Source organism: Pseudorca crassidens, chromosome 3 (genome assembly GCF_039906515.1).
Source record: "Pseudorca crassidens isolate mPseCra1 chromosome 3, mPseCra1.hap1, whole genome shotgun sequence".
Taxonomy (NCBI): Eukaryota; Metazoa; Chordata; class Mammalia; order Artiodactyla; family Delphinidae; genus Pseudorca; species Pseudorca crassidens.
Window position 1 is genome coordinate 80,763,269 of NC_090298.1, and position 21,149 is coordinate 80,784,417.

The window sequence follows — 21,149 nt, forward strand, 5'->3', positions numbered from 1 at the left end:
ATGCTGATTTAAAGGGATTATCTGGGTTCTCAACTAATTCCAAGAGGCTGCAAGCTTCTGTGAGCAGGCCAATGTGGGTAGTATGAAAACTAATCTGTCCCAGTGGGTAAAGATAAAGGAGTTTTCCACACTTACCCTGAGGAGAAACTGCGCTGTTCCATCTCTATGTATCAGGTAGAATCCACCTTCTGAAGTAGAAGTATCACAGATGCTGTCAACCCTAAACTGGCATATGATGGTAGGGAGACACATTTAAGTAAGTGTTGTTGACACAGACCATAATAGATGCTGTGATACAGCCAGCTCCCTCTTCCCCACCAATCTTGGGATTTTTTTTTTGTATAACCTTGCTAATAAGTGCCAAGAAAATACTCAAGAGGCAGTGACTCATTTGCTAGTTTAGTTACTCTGCCTGAAAAAAAGCAGGGGGGAGGTGATGGGAGTGATTACTATTTACCTGGTGGAGATTTTAGCTAGCTATTGAAAAATAAAAAGGGAAAACCAATTACTAATAGAAAACACATTACCAAATTTTAGGATTTAAGAGAGATTTCTTCCAACTCTAGCTGTCTTAGTTCTGGTGTCTATAACAAATTACCAAACACTGGGTGGCTTAGACAACAAACATTTATTTCTTACAGTTCTGGAGGCTAGAAAGTCTAAGATTGAGGTTCCTGGTAAGGGCTTTCTTCCTGGTTTGCAGATGGCTGTCTTCTTGTATCCTCACATGGTGGAGAGAGAGAGAGGAAGCAATGTCTTCTGTCTTTCCTTGTAAGGGCACCAATCCCATTGTGGAGCTCCACCCTCATGACCTCCAAAGCCCCTATCTCCAAATACAATAATATTGAGGATTATAAATTTTGGGAGGACACACATATTCAGTCTATAATATGGCCCCCCAAATGACACTCAGACTTCTTAAAGTGACCTATCAAATTCACTCTATATAGCCAAACTTATATGAATTTAAATCCTATTTTAAGTGTTGTGATAAGGAACAGAAAATACTTGAACATGGTGCTAAATATACTCTCTCAGATAAAGAAATGGAATGTAAAAATGATTGCCAGAAGGGTTATAATCTGTTCACCCAACCCCCAGCAGGGGGTCCAAGGCAAGATGGTCTGGGGGTAGTGTGAGAAATTTGGGGGGATAACTAGTGTGCAGTGATCCCACAGCAGAGTTGGGGAGCACTCTTACAGGTCCAGATATGAAATCTAGAGGACACATAGACAGTGGAGGGTATAGAGATTATAACTAAGCTACAAATTGGAAACTGTGACTGGAGAATATGCTCCAAGTTTCTGTTGGCCTTGTTTGAATGTGAAATTGGAATTGATATTACATGTGGAAGGGATTCTATGTAGTTTTAACTGGACATGCTGAATGGGAACCTTTGTATTTCCCGAGCACTTTCTGTAGGAAATTTAAGCAATATAGAATTCCAAAAGTATGAGGCCACTCTTCTCATTAAGGAAATGATTAAAGTGGGAGCATTAAATTTCACTCACTCTTGGAGTATGCCAATAGGCATTTGGGGTTAAAATAAGGTTTTACTTAAACCATAGCCAATGTAATAAAGACTGTACAAGAAGGGTAACTGGCCAAAGGCGATTGGTGTGCCACAGTAGACTTGGTTAACGCCTTCCTTTTCATACCTAATCTGAAATTCAGTATAACACCGTTTGCATTTTTGTGAAATGATTTGCAGTATATGTTCATGGTTTTTCCACAGGGATCTTTCAGTTCACTGGCACACAGCATAATTTCATGTAGTGGCACTGAATTTGATAACCAATAGGAGTAAGCTGGTTCCTTGCAGCTTGCAGTGATATCATCCTTGCAGTGATATCATGGTAATTGCCCCCTTGGAGGAAGGAATGTGGGAGAATTTAAGTCTTCCATATTGACAAGTAGTGGCTGGCTGATAAACACAGCTGAACTATACAGCTGGTCCACTGTGTTAAGTTCTGAGGAATTGTACTGCTTGGAGAAACCAGAGATACCCTTCAAACAGTGAGAAATAAATGTCTTTACTGACTCTGCTACCAAACAGGAGGCCAAAAGACAGGTGGATCTTTTGGGGTTTTGTGAAAACACATTTCCTACTTAAGGATTCTGTTAGTCCCAATTCACAAAGACACCAGAAAGAAACTGTATTTGAATGGAGCCCTGAGCGAAACCAAGCACTAAAAGTGCCACTTGAACCTTCTGACCCAGTTGCCAGCTGGTTTAGTAGTGTCTGTAAGTAGATGTGCTCACTGAAGCCTTGGCAGAAACTGGATGTTGTACTCAGCAAGATCACTGGGGATTTGAACTCAAAAACTGTAGATCATCTCCAAAGATGCAGAGGATCTCTTCAGACCTTTGGAAAGATAATGTGCCAGCTTGTTACTGAGGGCATTGGTGGAAAGCTACCCTAAAAATTAGTGATAACAGATAACCCTGGGACCAGAAATGCCTTTCATGTCTTGGGTTATGTCAAAGGAGGAAAGAGAAGGTACAGGTCACAGAAGTGACTAATAAATGGAAATATTATGTTCAATAGCATGTGATAAGAAGAAATTCAGGAGATGCAGCCAAATATATGAGCAGCTTACTTCACTGGCTCCAAGGTCAATGACAGAGCTCTCTGTGGATCTCCCTAGCTCTCCACCTCCCTATTAGCTGCTGCTCTACGTGCAGATGCCAAAAAATAGTTTGCTTGATTCACTGATGGCAGTTCTTAAATCTAGAGTTGGATCACAATTGGAAAGTGACCACAATACATCCCACAGATGGTAAAGTTCTGGTGAAAAAAGAAAGGGTAAATCTGTAAAACAGGTAGAACTAAAAATTGTTTATTTAGGAATAAACAGGAGGAAGAAGTAGATTTGAACCTGAGTACAGTATTTGAATGTTTACATATTCTCGTGCCAGAGTCGATGGCATTTCCAGGTGGTTCTAGATAACTGAACAAGAATCACAGCCCTTTTCTCCAAATGGAATAAATAGCTTCTGTGAGGCTTTAGAAGAGTCAGAGTTAAGGTAGGTTGAGCAGATGCTCACCAAAAAGACAGGGATAGGAATACTAGGACAGATGCCTTCAACTATAAAACTAGCTCCTTGGGTTCATGAAATAAGTTGGCATGAGGGAGCAGGGCCATGCACAGTTGGACCAAGAAGAATATATTTCCTTCTTATCTGAGCCAATAATGTGGGAAGGATCTCTACTCACTACCAACTGGCAAAAAATTTTACTCGAAGGTGGACTTATACAAAATCACTGAGTTGGTATTGGACTCCCATAGGAAAGTTACAAATGGGTATTGACTGGAAGTGATACTGTATTATTCTAGGACTGGCTTATTCTGAAAAAGAAGCAATTGCAGAGAACACAAAGAAAGCTTAGAATGAAGAAGTAATTGATCATTGTGGTCCACATGTCTTCATTGCCACTGATGTTTAAACATGATAGGAAATGTAATGTTACATATACATATCATGTACCATCTAACCCTCAGAGCTGTATTCTTATTGGAAATTAGAATCAGTAATTAAAATACCTGATACATAAGTGTCAGACAGAAATTTTGATGCTGCTAAGGCTAGGGAGCAATTTAATCTTTCAAATATCATTGAGGAGTTTTGGATTTGCACACCACTTTAAAAATCTACTTCTGATTTTTAACTCTTTTTAGTATAGACATATTCTCTTAGCAGCTGTTTTGTTCCAATAGAAGTGCATGTGTGTATGAACAATCTGACATATTCGTGAAGGTTCATCATAGCATTGTTCATAATAGTTCAAAAATGGAAACAATGAAGATTTCCACTGACAGTAAAATGGATAAATTATGTGTATATATAGTTGAATTCAATAAATAAATATATAAAACAATGAAAAATGACTTAACTGCAACTCTGTGGGGCAAAATGGATAAGTCTCACAAATATAATACTGAGTTGAGGAAGCCTGGAACAAAATAACACATATCGTATGCTCTCCTTGTAAATCAAACTCAGAAAGAGACAAAGTAAATTTTTGTTGCTATAATTCAGGATAGGGTTTAACACTGGATGAACTCAAGGGGTATAGCTGGAAGAGTGTATGAAGGGACACCTAGATGTTAGACAGCTGGTGAGTGGCAGACCAATGATTTGGACTTAAATCAACTAATTATAAAATCCACATTGTATCCACTGCACAACAGTGTTTCCACACTAAAAATCCTTCTTCTATCATTAAATTAGTCAAGTTCATGTTTCAAGATTGTCGTATATCCACAACACAAGCAATCTAGTCCTAGATTTTACAACACTTTAGGGTATCTATGTATTTCTACTGGTGGCTGGCCATGCATTTCTCCATGCAGCTTCTCCACATAGCTCACCTGATCTTCCTCGCATTATGGCAGTCTTAGAAATAAGTGCCAGGCTGGGCTTCTGTAGTTCAACATTTTTAAAAAGTCACAAAAATTCTGTCTGGATTAAATTTGCCCTTTAATTATCATTCTGCAGTGAAGGATAATCCAATATTTTCTGCTATGTATTTCACCTGTCACTGGTCAACATATTTCTCTTTCCAAGTTTTGTAGGCAAAACAAAAATATATTCCAGCTATTTCTGTTTAACAAATCATTCCAAAATGTAATGTCGTAAAGCAAAAATATATTATATCATGGTTTTGTGCTTTGACTGGGTTCAGTGGAGCTGTCTTTTTGCTGGGGATCTCTCGTGTTTTCAGACAGAAGTTGTATGGGATGGAAGAACCTGAATGTTTAATCAGATAATTGGATTCATAGGTCACATTGTATCACTTCTAACACCTTATATTCTTTATGAGAAAATCACAGGAGGACCCCAGATTTAAGTGTTAAGAATCAAAAAGACTGTCAATACTGGGGAATATGCTTTACTTGGGGGAGGCAAGCAGATTTGTGGAGACTAGCAACCACAGAATTTTTCACAGAAACTTACTTATATTTAAAACTCCATGTTATTTTCTTAGGGATGTATATACACACAGACATACAAATTTCCACAACTAAATTCTCAGCTTCCTTTACACTTTGCAGCTGATCATCTTTGGATTCCTTTGTATAATCTCTACCCTACCCAGTTTCTTCATATCTCTGGTGTGATAGGGATTAATCAAAGACTAAAGTAATCCAAATGTCATTTATCCCAGTTCAATGCTGTAGGTTCTCTGTAACACCTAAGGAACAAATATATGAGTATATATTTTTAGAACAGCCTCCAGGGGAAACATATTAGTTAGCTTCCTTAATTTACAAAATCTTACAAGATACATACAATCAATTTGAAAGATTCCATTTCACACAAACTTTAAGTGGATCATTTTTGTTGCTGTTATAAATAGTGCAATGAAGTATTGTTTGAGTATAACACATTTAATCAACTAGCTTTGGGCATTGTAGTTTTAGCACCAAAAAAACACATTATGTCATCATTTGAGAAAAGGTCACTTGTCTCATAGGGTGATTTTCTGTTATTTGGACATTTTCTTATTTTCAAGTGTTGTCATATCTGACCTTTAGCTTAGAGGTAACTTTTGGCCTTTTGCTGCTACTGTTTCACTAAATACCTTTAAAAATAAAATAACATATTGCAGAAGCTGGTGTATTTAGGGAAGTTTAGCAATACAAATGCAATGTAAAAAAATACAGGAGAAAGAAAAATAGATGACTATGTATGTACTGTTATACTTTCCAAATGATTCTTGAATAGCAGAAAGTATAAAAGCAAAACTTACTGAATGTTTCGTGCTGGGAGATCCTTATTTGTATCCATAATTTTGTGGGGTTTGTGTGCCTGTGTGTGAGCCAGGGCGGGGGTGGGGAAGAGTCAGTGGTAAGTGAATTGCAGTGTTTAAAAACCTTTGATAGGGATAGCAAGCTGAGGAGAGAATCCACTTGTGGCTAATTCCTACTGCGTGCAAGTAGTAACTCTTGCTTCACAAGTGTAGAATCTCCTCAAAAGTGTAGATAGACATATTTAACAAATCTCAGTTTTCATGAAAGGGAGGAAAGCAGTGACTAACATTTATGAAGGCACGGGTGTCATCTCAGGAGATAAATAGATAAAATGGGCCTTAATACGTAGATTTTTTTAAGCCACTAAAAACTTTGTGCATCTAATACTGATAAAATTGACCTCTGAATAAACAAACAAACAAAAGCTACATGTGAGAAAGCAAATGTATGGTTTATAAAAGTTTTGGTCAGAAAATACTACCTTATTAAATTTAAAAGAAAACACAAGCAAGAGTTGTATCTTCATTTACATCCATGATCTTCAAATCATCTTATCGTTACATTGTTGTATGACAAATTGCCCCAAACTTAGTATCTTAAACAACAAACATCCATTATTTCACACTTTCTGCATGTCAAAAATTTGGGTGGTTTTAGCTTAGGATCTCTCATGGATTTGCAGTCAAGGTGTTGGTCAGGGCTGCAGTCATCCAAAGACTTGACTGGGGCGGAAGGATCCACCCTCAAGCTCACTCCCGTAGTTGTTGGCAGAGGTCTTGGTTCCTCAGCACATGGGCCCCTTCATGGTGCAACATGGCACCTGCTTGAGGGAGGGAAAGAGGTAGAGAGAGAGGTGGTGGTGGTGGTGGGGAAACAAAGAACACACAAAAGGGAAGCTGCAGTGTCTTTTATAACTTAATTGAGAAGTGACATACCATCACTTTTGCCATTTTGTGTTCGTAACACCACAGACCAACTGTGATATGATGTGGGAGAAGATTATGCATGAGAGAAGGAGAGTGGGTCATTGGGAGCCATCTTGAGGTTAGCTACCACAGTACCAAATGGGATATTTAAAATTTAGTACATTTATTTCAGTCTTTCTAAAATCCCTATTTTATGCAATTTTTCTTTTTATAAATATGATAAATAATTTAAAGATGTATTGTGCTGATACATATAAATGGAATCTATGAACATTTTATAGGTATATATAATGCACATATGTGTGTGTGTCTGCTATTCAATTTATTTTCATTATGTACTTTCCTGTTTCTCTTTTGTTTAGAAATAGAAAAGGAAAATTCTTGCCTTGTAAATTTTTACATTCTAATAGGAAAATTATTACTTGGTCAATGCCTACTGAAAATCATTCCTTAAAATCAGGCAAATTCTTTAAGAATGATATTATATATTGATATTATTTTCTGAGTAGATTAAAGTGATGAATGGTAGCTTGAGTTTTCCTCTGGCATACATAAAATATCCTAATACAATATCATTGAAAATATATATTTTTATGTGCATTCATATTTTAAGTGATAATCTTCTCATATTAAACCAGTGATTATTGACAGGACATTCATCTTGGACAATCAGATGCATATAATTTTCAGGTTCTATTCTACAATTATTATTTAATAGTTCCTCTTAATTTAAAAATTTCATGGAGATAAATACAGTATTTTCTCTGAGGGATAATTCTGTGCAATTTTGTTGAATTGTAGGGCATGGCAAATTAATTTTAAGCTAACATATGTCTGAGTTGATTAGCTTATACATTACATTTTAAACATTTTAATTAGCCATAAAATGCCAATAACTCATAGATTTCCTTAACTTTGAAATAATTTACACAGGTGACATTAAAAAACTATATTAAAGAGTGTTTATCTTTTTCATGAAACCAGTTTTGGGACACTTTGTTGTACAGTATCAATTTAAATCTTAAATAATTTAAGCAATAATTTAAATATTAAATAATAATAAGCAATAATTTAAATCTTAAATTCTTATAGGAAGTTATGACAAATCTTAGCTGTTAGATATTATTTAGCTTTCGTCACACATATTGTCATCATATCCTTCCTTAGATTTGGTAACTGGCTTAAGTTTTAACTGGGATTAGGTGTTCTCTGTACCAAGAGGAAAATTGCTAAAATCGGCTCTTTTGGATCAGTTTCCATGAGCTGCTTTTTCCTCCTCTCACATGGAGGACCAGATAAGGACGACATTAGTGCTACTGAGTCATGGTCCTCCTTTGTGAAAATATAGCTTATTGTAAGTTTGCTATTTGTATATAAATGTATTGTGAGTTAGTGCTTGCTTATTTGCATACACATCCATTTAAGGAATAAAAATTAATTGTAAAACTGCATTAAATATAACCCTTTGTCATTTTTAGCATTAATTTTCATTTTCTACAAAATATTTCTTTAAGAAAATTGAGATATTTACAGTAACAAAATCAGTCACTTTGAATATTACTGGATGGCACCAAAAAAGGTTTATTTAGATAAGTATAGAATTTTAGTATACATGTATGAATACCTATCTAAATAATCCAAATTGAAATTTATTCATTTGAAGACCTTTAAATTGAACTAAATAGTCAGCCACTTGCCACATTATCTTCTTTTATCAATTTAAAAAATTTCTGAGGTTAAGTATTATTTTCTTTTAAGAAAACAGGAGTAGACAAATCAAGTGATTTGTCTCAGGGCCATGCAGGAAAGAAGTGGTAGAGGCAGAAATAGTTGTTCTAACTTCTAGCAGAGTTTTCAAAACAACCAGAACATCTATTATAGAAATGTCCCCAATGGCAAAAAATAAATGAATTTTCCAGTTTAAAATTACTCCCACTTATACTGTGCCATGAAAGCCGCTCTCATGAAAGTCAAAGAGGCATCTCTCAGTCTTCACTGTATGTCACCTTTTCTTGCACAGAACAGCCTTCCTCCTTGAGACACTCCTCTTGTCCTCCATATTGCAACTCTGGGTTTCCTTTGCTACTAAAGTCTTTAATCATCTTTCTCAGCTCCACCTTCACACACTGTAGTTTTTCTGCACAAAGCCTTGGGTAATTTTCTCCTCTAATTCTGTAAGAAAATGGTTTTGTGCTGACTTCTAATTTTCCTTCCATTGTCTTTCTAGCCTTGCTTTCTGATCCTTCCAGGTTAGGACTGAGAAAAGAAAGACCTTGTCTCACACTGCCTGGAATGTGGCAGGATTTTGAAGATGCCATATTTCTTACCATTTCCTAAGTTTCTTTGGAGATAGCCCCTGCTGGTGTTGCCATGGTTACTCATGGCAAATGTCTCTCTCTTTTGGCTGGTCACTCTGGACTTGATCCACAAACCTGGGCAACCAGTGATCTTCTACCTTTTACCTTCTCAGACTCCTTCCCTGTCCAGGAAGACTTCATGCACAGGATATAAGACAATCCTATGCTGTTTCTCTCCTGTGTAGCCTGCATCTAATTCACAGGAAATGCTCAAGCAGCTTTGCTTCAGCCAAATCTGAAAATGGAGTAACTCCAAGGCCACAGCCTTTAGTCTGATGCCACAGGTTGCTTCATCCAGACTTTTGCTCCTTAGATTCCTCTGGCAGGACTCGGACACCAGCCCACCTCTATCCACCCTGAAAGATAAACATATTCAATCCTCCAAGTAATCAAGTAATTGGATGACAACCATATTCTCTTGGATTCTGCCTAGGAGGCAGTGCTCTCTTCCCTTTTCCCTCAGTGGCCTGGGCTCACAGTTCTCTCTAAAGATATATTTTTTGAAAATGATCTCTTAGACTCCGGAGATTCTCCTTCCCCTTTAATACCCTTTGGGAGTGAGGAGTTTCTAGAGTTATTTTATATCAAACAGTAGAATTTACTTTGGAATGTGGTTCCTCTGATATCTCCATTTTAGCAGTTGATTGTAATAAATGAAAAAAATCAATGAATAAAGGAAGTTTCTAAATTTATTTCTCAATTCTTCCTTTTATGAATGTTCTTTCAACTTTTCTGTTTGAGGCAATAAACTAAAGGATTTTCTGTTAGTGCTAATGATTTTCAGAATTTGCTAATTTCTTTAAATTTAAGACAAAAACTGCAGTAGAAAATTTGAGAGAGCTCATAGGGAGCAAGGTTTGAAGTGGGGGGGGGTGTGTACAAGGAGTTATGAACCACCTGTCAGAAATCGAGGAATCCTTAAGCTGACGTGGAAGAGTACAGAATTTATATTTATAGAGTTGCCCAGTTTTCACTTTTCACGATTAATACTTAACTAGTCTAGGGAATTCCCTGGCAGTCCAGTGGTTAGGACTCTGAGCTCTCACTGCAGGTGATCCAAGTTCGATCCCTGATCAGGGAACTAAGACCCCACAAGCCACATGGTGTGGCCAAAAATATATATACTTAACTAGTCTATGAGATAAAAATATTTCAAGAAAATTAAAAATATATATTTTTATGTTTCAATGAACAATTTTAAAATCAATGTAAAAATTAATGAAGTATAACAGTTGTCCAGGGACCTATGGGAAATATGATTTGGTGAAGATTGTGCAAATAAAAAATCCGGTACTGTTTCAATCATTTGAGCTGAAAGAGTTTACCAGAGTTCTAATAATATCTGAAACATTTGCATCTGATCTGAATCATTTTCAGTTCTGGTGTATAAAGCAGGGAAGCTAATGTGATATTGTAGGGAAAAAAATCCACATAATGAGTGATCAAAGAGCCTAAAGGGTTCCTATTATATGTCTTAAATTTCATTTTACCTCTTATTTATGTGTAGCAGTGAGGTGTGAAAACTGTTCTTTGGTTGTTTTAAGTATCAGTAAACTGCATCACACCATACTTCTTTACAACTTAAAGAAAGTAGGTGAGATTCACTTTACAATTAATTCCTACATATAAGTGAAAAAGGTATTATTCAATTGTAATTCTTGTTCAAGTGAAGTTTTCCAGTGAATGATTCATTAGCTCTTTCAAGTCTATTCAACAATACTTCTCTTTTGTAATATCTTTTTTGCATTGAAGAGCTTTCCAAGGCACTTCTTTTTTGTACAATTTATACTCAGTGAAGATTAAGTTATTGAATGAAATATACTTTCACTGGAGTGCTAGGTAGCCATTGATGACATATATAAGATCTAGCTTAGGGGCAATGTTACAATCTCACCCAATAGAGGACTAAATAAATGCATTTTTTAAATAAATGCAATTCATTAAAAACAGTTTTTAGTGTTGTTATTATTAAATATTTAAAGTTCTTTCTCATGCCCAACTGCCTAGAATTTAGAGAATTTTGGACTCTTTAGTCTAAAAGGGGTTAATTTATTTTTGTTGAATTATTGCGTGCTTGGTCCTAAGGAATAAAGGATTTCAATCTTCTGAAAACTGGTCAGTGTTATGGACTGCATGTTTGTGTCCCCCACCCCGCACCCTGCCCCTAAGAACCCACCAATTCATATATTGAAGCTTTAGCCCCCAATGTGATTGTGTTTGAAGATGGAGGCTATGGGAGGTGGTTAGGTTTAGTGAGGTCATGAGGATGAACCCCCATGATGTCATTAGTTCCTGTAAAAGGAGAGAAGGAGATTAGAGATGACTCTCTTTGCCATGTGAGGAAACAGCTGGAAGGTAGATAACTAAAAGCCAGGAAGTGGGCTCTTACCAGACATTAGATCTGCTGGTGCCTTAATCTTGGATTTCCCAGCCTCCATAACTGTGAGAAAGAAATGTTTGTTGTTTAAGACACCCAGTCTCTGGTATTTTTGTTACAGCAGCCCAAACTGACTGAGTCAGTTTCTTTTTACTTCCAAAGTTAGATTGCTTTCCCATCCTTCTGCTGTGTTGGCAAATGTATTTAATTAGACGTTGAGATTCTGAGTAATAGCCAATCTGTATCATAATTTCTTTAAAAGAAATTTGAAGATGTCAGTTCAGGAGCAATACAGAGCAATATTAATGTTTTCTTTCCAAGACAATTTTCATTCACACAAAAAACTGTTCGAGATCATATGTTGAACAGGTACTGCTTGTTCTGTGACTGAGATGCCCCCAAAAGGTTAAATTCTACCTTTAAAGTGACAAAAGGCTTATCTTTAACAGCAGTATTATTAATAATTCCATTACTGTTCTTATTTCATTTTCTTCTATTTTTCACAGTGTGACTAAAATTATACATTGCATATTATCTTCTGCAATGCTAACATAGTCATATAGCTTAGGACACAGGTTTGCCAGCATCTGAAAGAGGGCTCTTTTGTAGTCATCTGAACTTAAAAGTATAATCAGAAATGTTTGTAAGACTTTAAAGTAATAATTAAATTTAACTGATGTTCTAGAATGACTGCCTTTTTCATCCCACAGCTCTGAGTCTTCTTGTGATTAGGCCAAAATTAGAACTACTTGGTGTAAGAGAATATTTTCCTTGTCAGAAAAGTGACCTTTTTTGTCAAGTGTCAAAAAAGTGAATCCTTTGTAAGAAGAATCAAAATTCTTTTCTTTTACTATACATTTTTTTCAAGGTCCTTACAATTCTAAATTCTATAAAACACTATTAAGTGCTTTTGCTCAAAATATGTGGGATCCCATCTTTAAAAAGCTTGAAAACCATAATGACAAAAATATATATATTTGAGTCATCATAATTAATAGCAATTCATCAAGCAATTCATCATAATTTGATGAACTTGCTGGACAAATAAAAAGTCTTTATAAACCAAGTCCAGTGAATAAGAAGAGCTGTCAGGCTGGAGAGAACTATTAGTGAGCCAAAGTGTGAAATGGAAATAAAAAGTTATTTTTCTCAATTGCTCTGTGGACATGTATTTTTTTGTTAATTTAGAATAAGAAATGTTACATTTTAAAATACTAAATGTTTTTTCACAAAGATCTTTAGAAATAAATATGAGCTCTCATCTTTGTCAAAATGCATATTTATAGCAAACGTATTATCCTTCTTTTAGTGAGAATTATCCTTCTTTTAGGAGTAATTAATCATAATGAAGGACATATTGCCCCATAGTTTTCTCAGGAAGATATAGAAAACCCTGAACTTTTTTCTTAACTTCCAAAACATAAGCGTTGATGTAATCGGTCCATATCTTTGAATAGATCACCCCCAAAATCCAAACTCTACAATTATTCTCTAAATATTAATCTCTATTGTATACAACATACTAATTATGCTCTACATACTAATATATGCAAATAGTTTGGGGAGATTATAAAATACATTAAAATTCATTCTATTGATTTTTTAAAATAAACTCTCTCTAGGACTTCCTATTTTTGGTGGCATTTTCTTTTCTATTACAATTATTCGAGGACCTCCTTCACCACCTTCTTCTCCCATTCACAATGGTCACCTAAATATTTTACTTTTTCTCCCTTGCAGGTATGAGTACTCTTTTCTTTGCAGATAACTTGTTTCCATGCTCTATCCCAACCTTTTATCTTTTGTAGCTTTTAATATTCTCTGTGTGGACTATTTACGGGTGGTAATGAAAATGCACAGCATGTAATGATTTGTGGTTTTGCTGAAATCCCAGGGTTAGGCTCTACTCCTAATGAGATCAAAGTGCCAGATAGTGACAAGGATAGAGACAAAAAGGATTGAGGAAGAGGATGAAATTTTTAAAAATAGAGGTTCTTAAATGTCATGCAGAACATTTTAGACTTGGTTTGATGGGAAATATAGAAATAATGAAAGCATGTAAAATAAAGGAAGCTGAACTTTTAATGTAATACGCATTTATATATGCTAACAGAGGAGAAGCATTACCCTTCAACCAGCCAGCCATACATTACTAAATGTCAGTTATCTTCTGTTTGGCTTTTGGATTTCCATGGGACTCTAATTCAGTGCATTTCAGGTGTTTGCCTGTCCTGCCTATGTTCTTCTGAACTAGCCCTGAAATGAGGAAACAAGTTCAGTGGGGCATTGTGTGATCTGCTGTGTACTTCACTGCTTATGAATGATATTTTCATATGTAGTGCATCCCCACTCCACTTCTGCTGTAGAAACCACCTGACTGCTGGGTTTAAAAATGTTTTCAATTTGATTTTGCTATTAAGAGATTCCATCACCCATGTGATTTACATTTTTCATCAGTAAAGACTCTTGGGAACTCTTCATACTCCAGCAGTGAGAGAAGTAATGTTTGAACCTTTTTAGTAGTGACTATTATACGTGGCTTACAAATCAAGCAGAGAAGGTACTTTATTGCTACACATCTCTGTTGACATCACAGACATTATTTAAGGAACAAAGGAGAAATTCTAGTTTGCATGGTGTCACAGCTCACTAGTGGGGTGGTTCTTGGCCAGAGAAGGAAAGAGCCTATAGTCAGCAACTAACCAGGTGTCAGCATGAAGCTTGAGCCAGGACTGTGACTGAGAGGAAATCAGGAGCCAATTTAAAAAATGTGAGTTTTGTTGTTTTTCATTATATTGATCCTAATATTTTAAAACATATTGCTTTTTAATTGCAAAAACTGCTAGTTTCTTACCTCTAAATAGCAATGATGAGTTTTTTTTTAATTGAAGTACAATGGACTTACAGTGTTATATTAGTTTCAGGTATTCCACATAGTGATTCGATACTTTCATATTATGCACCATAAAAAGTTGTAATATTGTTGACTGTGTTCCCTTTGCTATACATTACATCCCTATGACTTATTTATTTTATAACTGGTAATTAATACTTCTTAATTACCTTCACCTATTTTGCCTCTCTCTCCATCTCTCTCCCCTCTGGCAACCACTAGTGTGTTTTCTGTATCTGAGAGTCTGTTTCTGTTTTGTTATATTTACTCATTTTTTAGATTCCACAGATAAGTGAAAACGTTATACAGTATTTATCTCTGTCTGACTTACCTCACTTAGCATAATACCCTCCAGGTCTATGTTATTGCAAATAGCAATATTTCAATTTTTTTTTATAGCTGAGTAATAGTCCACTGAATATATATACCACATCTTCCTTATTCATTCATCTGTTGATGGACACATAGGTTGCTTCCATATCTTGGCTATTGAAAATATGCTGTAGTGAACATTGAGGTGCATATATCTTTTCAAATTAGTGTTTTTATTTTCTTTGGACAAATACCCAGGAGTGGCATTGCTGAATCATATGGTCATTCTATTTTTAATTTTTTGAGGACCCTCCATACTGTTTTCCATAGTGGCTGCACCAGTTTACATTCCCACCAATAGTACAGAAGTGTCCTCTTTTCTCCACATCCTCGCCAACACTTATTTATTGTCTTATGGATGGTAATCATTCCAACAGATGTGAGATGGTATCTCATTGTGGTTTTGATTTGCATTTCCCTGATGATAAGTGATGTTGAGCATCTTTTCATGCGCTTGTTGGCCAATGATGAGTCTTTAAAGGCCTCTTTACATGATTCTATATAATCATTACTTAGGAGCTTTTTGCAAAATTGTCACTCAAATTAGAACTCCTTTACAATATCAAGACCCTTCTTATTTAAAATTCCATATATTTCTTAGAATTTTGGATGAGTTCCTACTGCATGTAGCTGATTTGCTAGTTTGACTAGAGTATAACATAATCTTCTTCAATGTCAAATATATTTTGGGAATCCTTAGAGACTATGCCATGCTTTTACAATTTCAGGTGGGTTTATCATATCCCAAAATTCTTTCATTATTTGTTTAATTTAATTGACTATGCTTACACTTCAAGTGATCTGTATATAACCCTGCTAAAAATATAATTTAAATTATACAACATTTCAAAATGGAAAATTAATAAACAACAGTAAAGATTTCAAAAGTCACATATTTCAAGGTCCTTTTTCCTCTTGTAAACTCCCTGAAAGTTAATAAAATTTTAAAAATGTATATTTCTAATGTATTTAATGGAATACAAATTTACTGGGAAATATAATTTTATAAGTCATTTTTAATGGTTTGACAAAAGACCACAAGGGAAATGAAATAGAGAAGTTTTTTACTCATAGGCCCTGGGGAGGTACATGGCATGCTTCAAGGGGTCACATGGGGAGGTCAAGGTAGAGTGCAGGCAGCAGAGTGTGGGAGGACCTGCCTTTATCAGGGTCTGGGGTGGAATGCTCTGGGGTTCCCGAGTAAAGGCCAGGTTGGTCAATTCAGACCAAAAAGAGCAGGGCTTTGGTAAACTCCGGGGTGGTTGGGTGGCAGGGAGTCTTACCTAAGGGGCACACAAGGGGATGGCCCTGGGAGGCATGAGAGATTGTTGCTCACAAGGGCTATTGGGGAAGTCATATCAGGAACTTACATTTGCTTGTGACTCTGTGGGCTGTTATCCAGGATATGCAATCACGGGAGGGGCTAGTGTCACATCAAGGACCTGCAGTCTTCTTGGCTACACAAAATAGATGCTGATGCAGTGGTATCATGGAGTAGTTTAGCTACTTGACACACACACCCAGATCAGTACACGTCACACTGGTGCAAGTTGGATAAGGTTGGTGGAATGTATAAATGTCAATATATTGTTTGTGATATTATACTGCAGTTTTGCAAATTTCAGTGGTGGAAACTGGGTAAAGTATACACATGAGCACTTTGTATAACTTACAACTTTTGGTGAATCTACAATTGTCTCAAAAATTTTTCAGTTAAAATGTAGAAAAAGATACATATTCATTATAAAATACTTAGAAAATGCAAACAAACCAGAAGAGGAAAGTTGCCCCTGTGTAGATATCTGTGGTCTCTTTTTTTCTCATCTTCTTCAGGGCTCTATTTGAATTTTGTGTCATCAAAGAGCACTATCCTGGCCACTCTACATAGAATGCAATAGTGCATGAATTACAATGCAGTAATCTTGTACTGCATAACCCAATCTCTCACCACGTCTTTGTTCATTTCACTTATTATCCACTGACATAGTATTTCTGCATTTTTAAATTGGTTGTTTTCTTGTGTATCATTATGAAAAATCCAGGAGGATGAGGTCTTTTATTCATTCTTGTATTACCAATTCTAATAAAGTGACTGACATTGTAGGAGTTTGATAAATATTTCTGTATGAGTTAAAAAATGGAATCATTCTACACTTAACTGCTTTATTTGCTTGTCTATCATGTATTTAAAATTTTTATAGTAAGCCAGGTTGTACTTTGTGCTCATAATATAATGATAAAATCAAAGACTAGATTTCTACCTACTTAGAGACCTAACTCTATTTTTACTATTATATAATTTTCTAAAATAGCACTAAAATAGTTACTAAGTATTCTATTAAATGAATGAAATGCAATTTATCAAATATCTACATTTATACATCATTATGATTTTACACTGGGCATTTATAAATAATATTGTGATGAATGAACTTGAAGTTAATATTATGTCTTTATGGGGTTTATTTCCTCAGGATAAATTCTGAAGTTCATATGTATAATGTCATTGGTTCAAATACTCAGATCCTATTAGACCTAATGAGACTCTGATATACATTGTGTTTGGAGTGGAGACTTAGTAATATTCTAATTTAGTCATTTTTTCCCCTCTTTTACTTTCTTAGTAATGATCACCAACCTCAGTCTATTCTTGATTACTCACAGTTGGCTTTCCTTATGCCTGGATCCTGCACACAAATGTTACTAACACACAATTCAAATTTCTGACAAAATTATCCACTGCTATGCAGAGCCTTACAAATAATAAACATTTTGGTTTATTTTAGTTCATTTGCCCACCGACTGGTTAATATCTGAAAATAATTAACTTTTTTTTCTTGTATGTCTGTGAATTCTCTTTACTTATAGAATTTATAATCCATGCCTCTTCATTAAGTACTTTTAAGTTTTCAATTTGTTGTTTGTTAGAATTGTCCAAAAGATTATAATTACCCAGTCTTAACCTGTTTCCAGAGATATAGCAGTAATCCACATAGTTTGAAAAAACTGCAAGCAGGGAGTGAGAATATTAGAAATAAGTGGGGAACAGATTTCCAAGTCTTGGGGCAGCTTATTAACATCAATATGTTACTATTTATTTATATTCCTGCATTTGAATTTTTTCAACACAAGCTATAAGGATAATGGTACTTTGGGCCTCCTCTATTTAGGTTTGTGATTTTGAAAAGGTCCCAGGGCTGCCATCACAGTTCACTGGGTACTGAAGAACTAAAAAATGGTTAGTTTTTTTGAGGATGGTGAATACTGGCACTTGTGTTACCCTTTCCTATTCTACATCATTGCTAAAAATAACATCACATCACTTTCCCAGTGAACACAGGTATAACATTAGAGCTGTTCCCCACAATTGTTACACTTCTACCAGAGTGGGTGTTTGACTTGAAACCCATTTTCCACTTCTTTTCTGGCTGAAAGTTAGTTGATGATCTTGACTACATGACAACTAAATATTGTGTCTTATGAAGTTTTCATTATCAATAGAGTCTATCCCAGGTGAGATCATTGTACTGTGGTCTGATCAAACAATATTAACTGCGAAAAAGGAATTGTATACTATTTTAAACACTATGCAATTATCACAGCCCCTTTATGACTTGTGGGAAGTATTTCCATATCCAGTGTATTGTAATGGAGGAAATTATAAAACTGGAATTGAAATGGACCCCATACATTACCTAGTCCAACCTCTTTAGTTTTTATTTGGGGAAACAGAGGTTTAGAGAAGTTCAGTGACTTGTCCAAAGGTACACAGCTGCTGAGTGGCAGAGGCAAGTTCACCAGTGTATCACCAGTATGACAACCCTGGTGGTACCTAATAGCATTAAGAAAACATCGTCTGTATATAGTGACTGTATAATTCTTGTATTAGAAAATTGCACTTACAGATTATGACACACACATGTAAACTGAAAGCCTGTATTAAACTTATTTTAGAACAAATTGAATGCATCTGGAATTATGGGTTCTGTTCAGACCTTCAAAGGTATTAGACATGAGTACAATGAATGCTGAGTTTAACATCAATTTCTCAGAATGAAATGGAAGATTATTCTTTCTTAACATGCTACACATCTGAAGTGGCTCAAGTTTAGATGAGTACTCATTAGCTTAATTCATAATTATTTTAAGGAGTTCATCGCCACTCATTTTTTTTTTCACACAGTTACTAATTTGTAGCAGTCATCCTCATGGTTTTGTTCATTTGACACATGTTAAGATATTTCTTAGAATTCAGTAAGTGTTTGTGAAGCTCTATAATGATTTTAAAACTATGTGTCAGTGTGTATTTAACACTAGTCAGATATGTCTTAGTCTGAGGAACTTCAATTTAAGAAGATAGCAGAGTGTAAGTAGTGAAGAAAAAAGGGCATTTTCCTCATCACAGCATGTACTTTCCTGCATTAAAATACATCCCCACATTGCAATGAAATGTCTCATCTACAAGTGTTGACATACTTAGTGAAAAAATAAATTACAAATATCTTAAAATTACTAAAATACAAAACATTAGAAAAATCAATGAAAAACAAAAGGTATGTGACCAGTCCATTTTTTTTCTTTTGTAACTGTGTACAAAATGCAAATTTTTGACCAGGATAGAAACCTAATATAATGTTGAATTCTAAATGTCCAACCTCTAAAATATACCTAAATTTGTCTCCTTTTTTCCATCTTCATTGCCAACATTACCTCATACCTTTCCTGATACAATAACTTTTAAGTGACCGTCCTTTCTCCAAGATTATCCCCCCACTCAGGCATCTTAATTCCCTCTTCTCTTGGCATGCAGACTCATTTTTATCTGTCTTTAAACAGAAAACAAACAAAACCCCCAAAACAAAAAACTGGAAACCCAAGAGACACAAGGAAAGGGGAGGTGCTGGACATGCTCATTACATTGATTTGGGTGATGGGATCATGGGTGTTTGCATATGTCCAGACTCACCAAATTATACAGAAGAAATATGTACAGTTCTTTGTGAAAAAGCAACCAACCAAACAAAAACAAAAAACTATCCCTGGATCCCCATCGTCCTAAGAGTAAAATCCAGAATCTGCAAGGGACTGCTCACAGGGTCCTATGTTAAGAAGCGGCCATTTTCTTCTCTTATTTCATCTAGTGCCCATTTCCCCTTCTTCATCGTGCTCCAGCCACACCGGCTTTCATTTTGTTTCTTGAAAATGCCAAGTTCTTTCCCATCCTATGAACTTTGTATTGATATTCCCCAAGACTTTTGGGGGACAGGTGTCTTCTTATAATTCATATGGTACCTCCTCAGAGAGGCCTCGCTGATCATTCTATGTGAAGTCATTTGCATAGTATCTTGCTTTTTCTTTAAGATATGTATCTTAAATGGAAATCATGTTAGAGAATTACTTGTCGATTGTTGCCACAATTAAGGTCCATAAAGCTAGGATTTTTTATGCTGTATTTACTACTGCATTCTCATTATCTGTATCAGTGCTTAGAACATATTAGACACATAGGTGTACACTATCTCCCAGCCCTTGAGTTTTATACATCTGCCCTATGAAGTAAATCTATATAGGAATAGTGAAGTGGTAAGCTTTAGAAATGGTATTGAAAATAATTGTTTTATCATCCCACGTGACCTTTAATAAATTTTCAAAATTGTTGATTACAGAGAGGTGATGAAGTATTGATATAAACATTGATAAATAATATCAAAAAAGTTACTCTACCTTCCTCTTTTATTTTTGTCATCAACACATGGTACAGGCAAATGAGCTTTTGGAACTTACATTTATAAGAGGCATGATGATAGAGAAAGGTCAGCTCTATCAGCTGACTAGGTCGAAAAGGAAAAACAAATTTAAAAAAAAGAAAATGTTTGAAAATTCTCTCCCTTATGACTCTGGCAGTATTTTTTTCTCTTAATAATTCTTCAGTTGCATATTTTTTGTTTGTCAGAGATATTCTGTGAGTCATTGTGCATACTTAGGAGACAGTTTGACTCAAGGGATTCATGAAATAAAGAGTCATACAATTAGATAATCAGAAATCACTTTTAATTGCATATTTGCACTAAACCAAAATAGTACTCTTCAAAGGAAAATTATCCCAGCTTTCAAACAATGATTCTTTTGTATTTTGTATTATAGTTACTAAATTGTTAGGACAAGGCCCTCTCCCACACACAAAACATTACATAATCAATTTTCTGCTCTTTTATCTGCTTTCCCCAAACACTGACAGAGTATTCTTTATCAGAGGGTACAATTTCATAGTTATATTGAAGCTTTCTAAAATGATCAAATTCATGCATGAATTAATTAAATATTATTTTTAGAAGTAATATTTTTATTGTTTTGGATAAAAATGTATTGATTGAATCCAAATGGGCATAGTATTTAGCAGGTGACATAAACACCATGACCATGAAAAGTTTGTAAGTTTTTGAAGACTTCATCATAATTTTAAGGTTG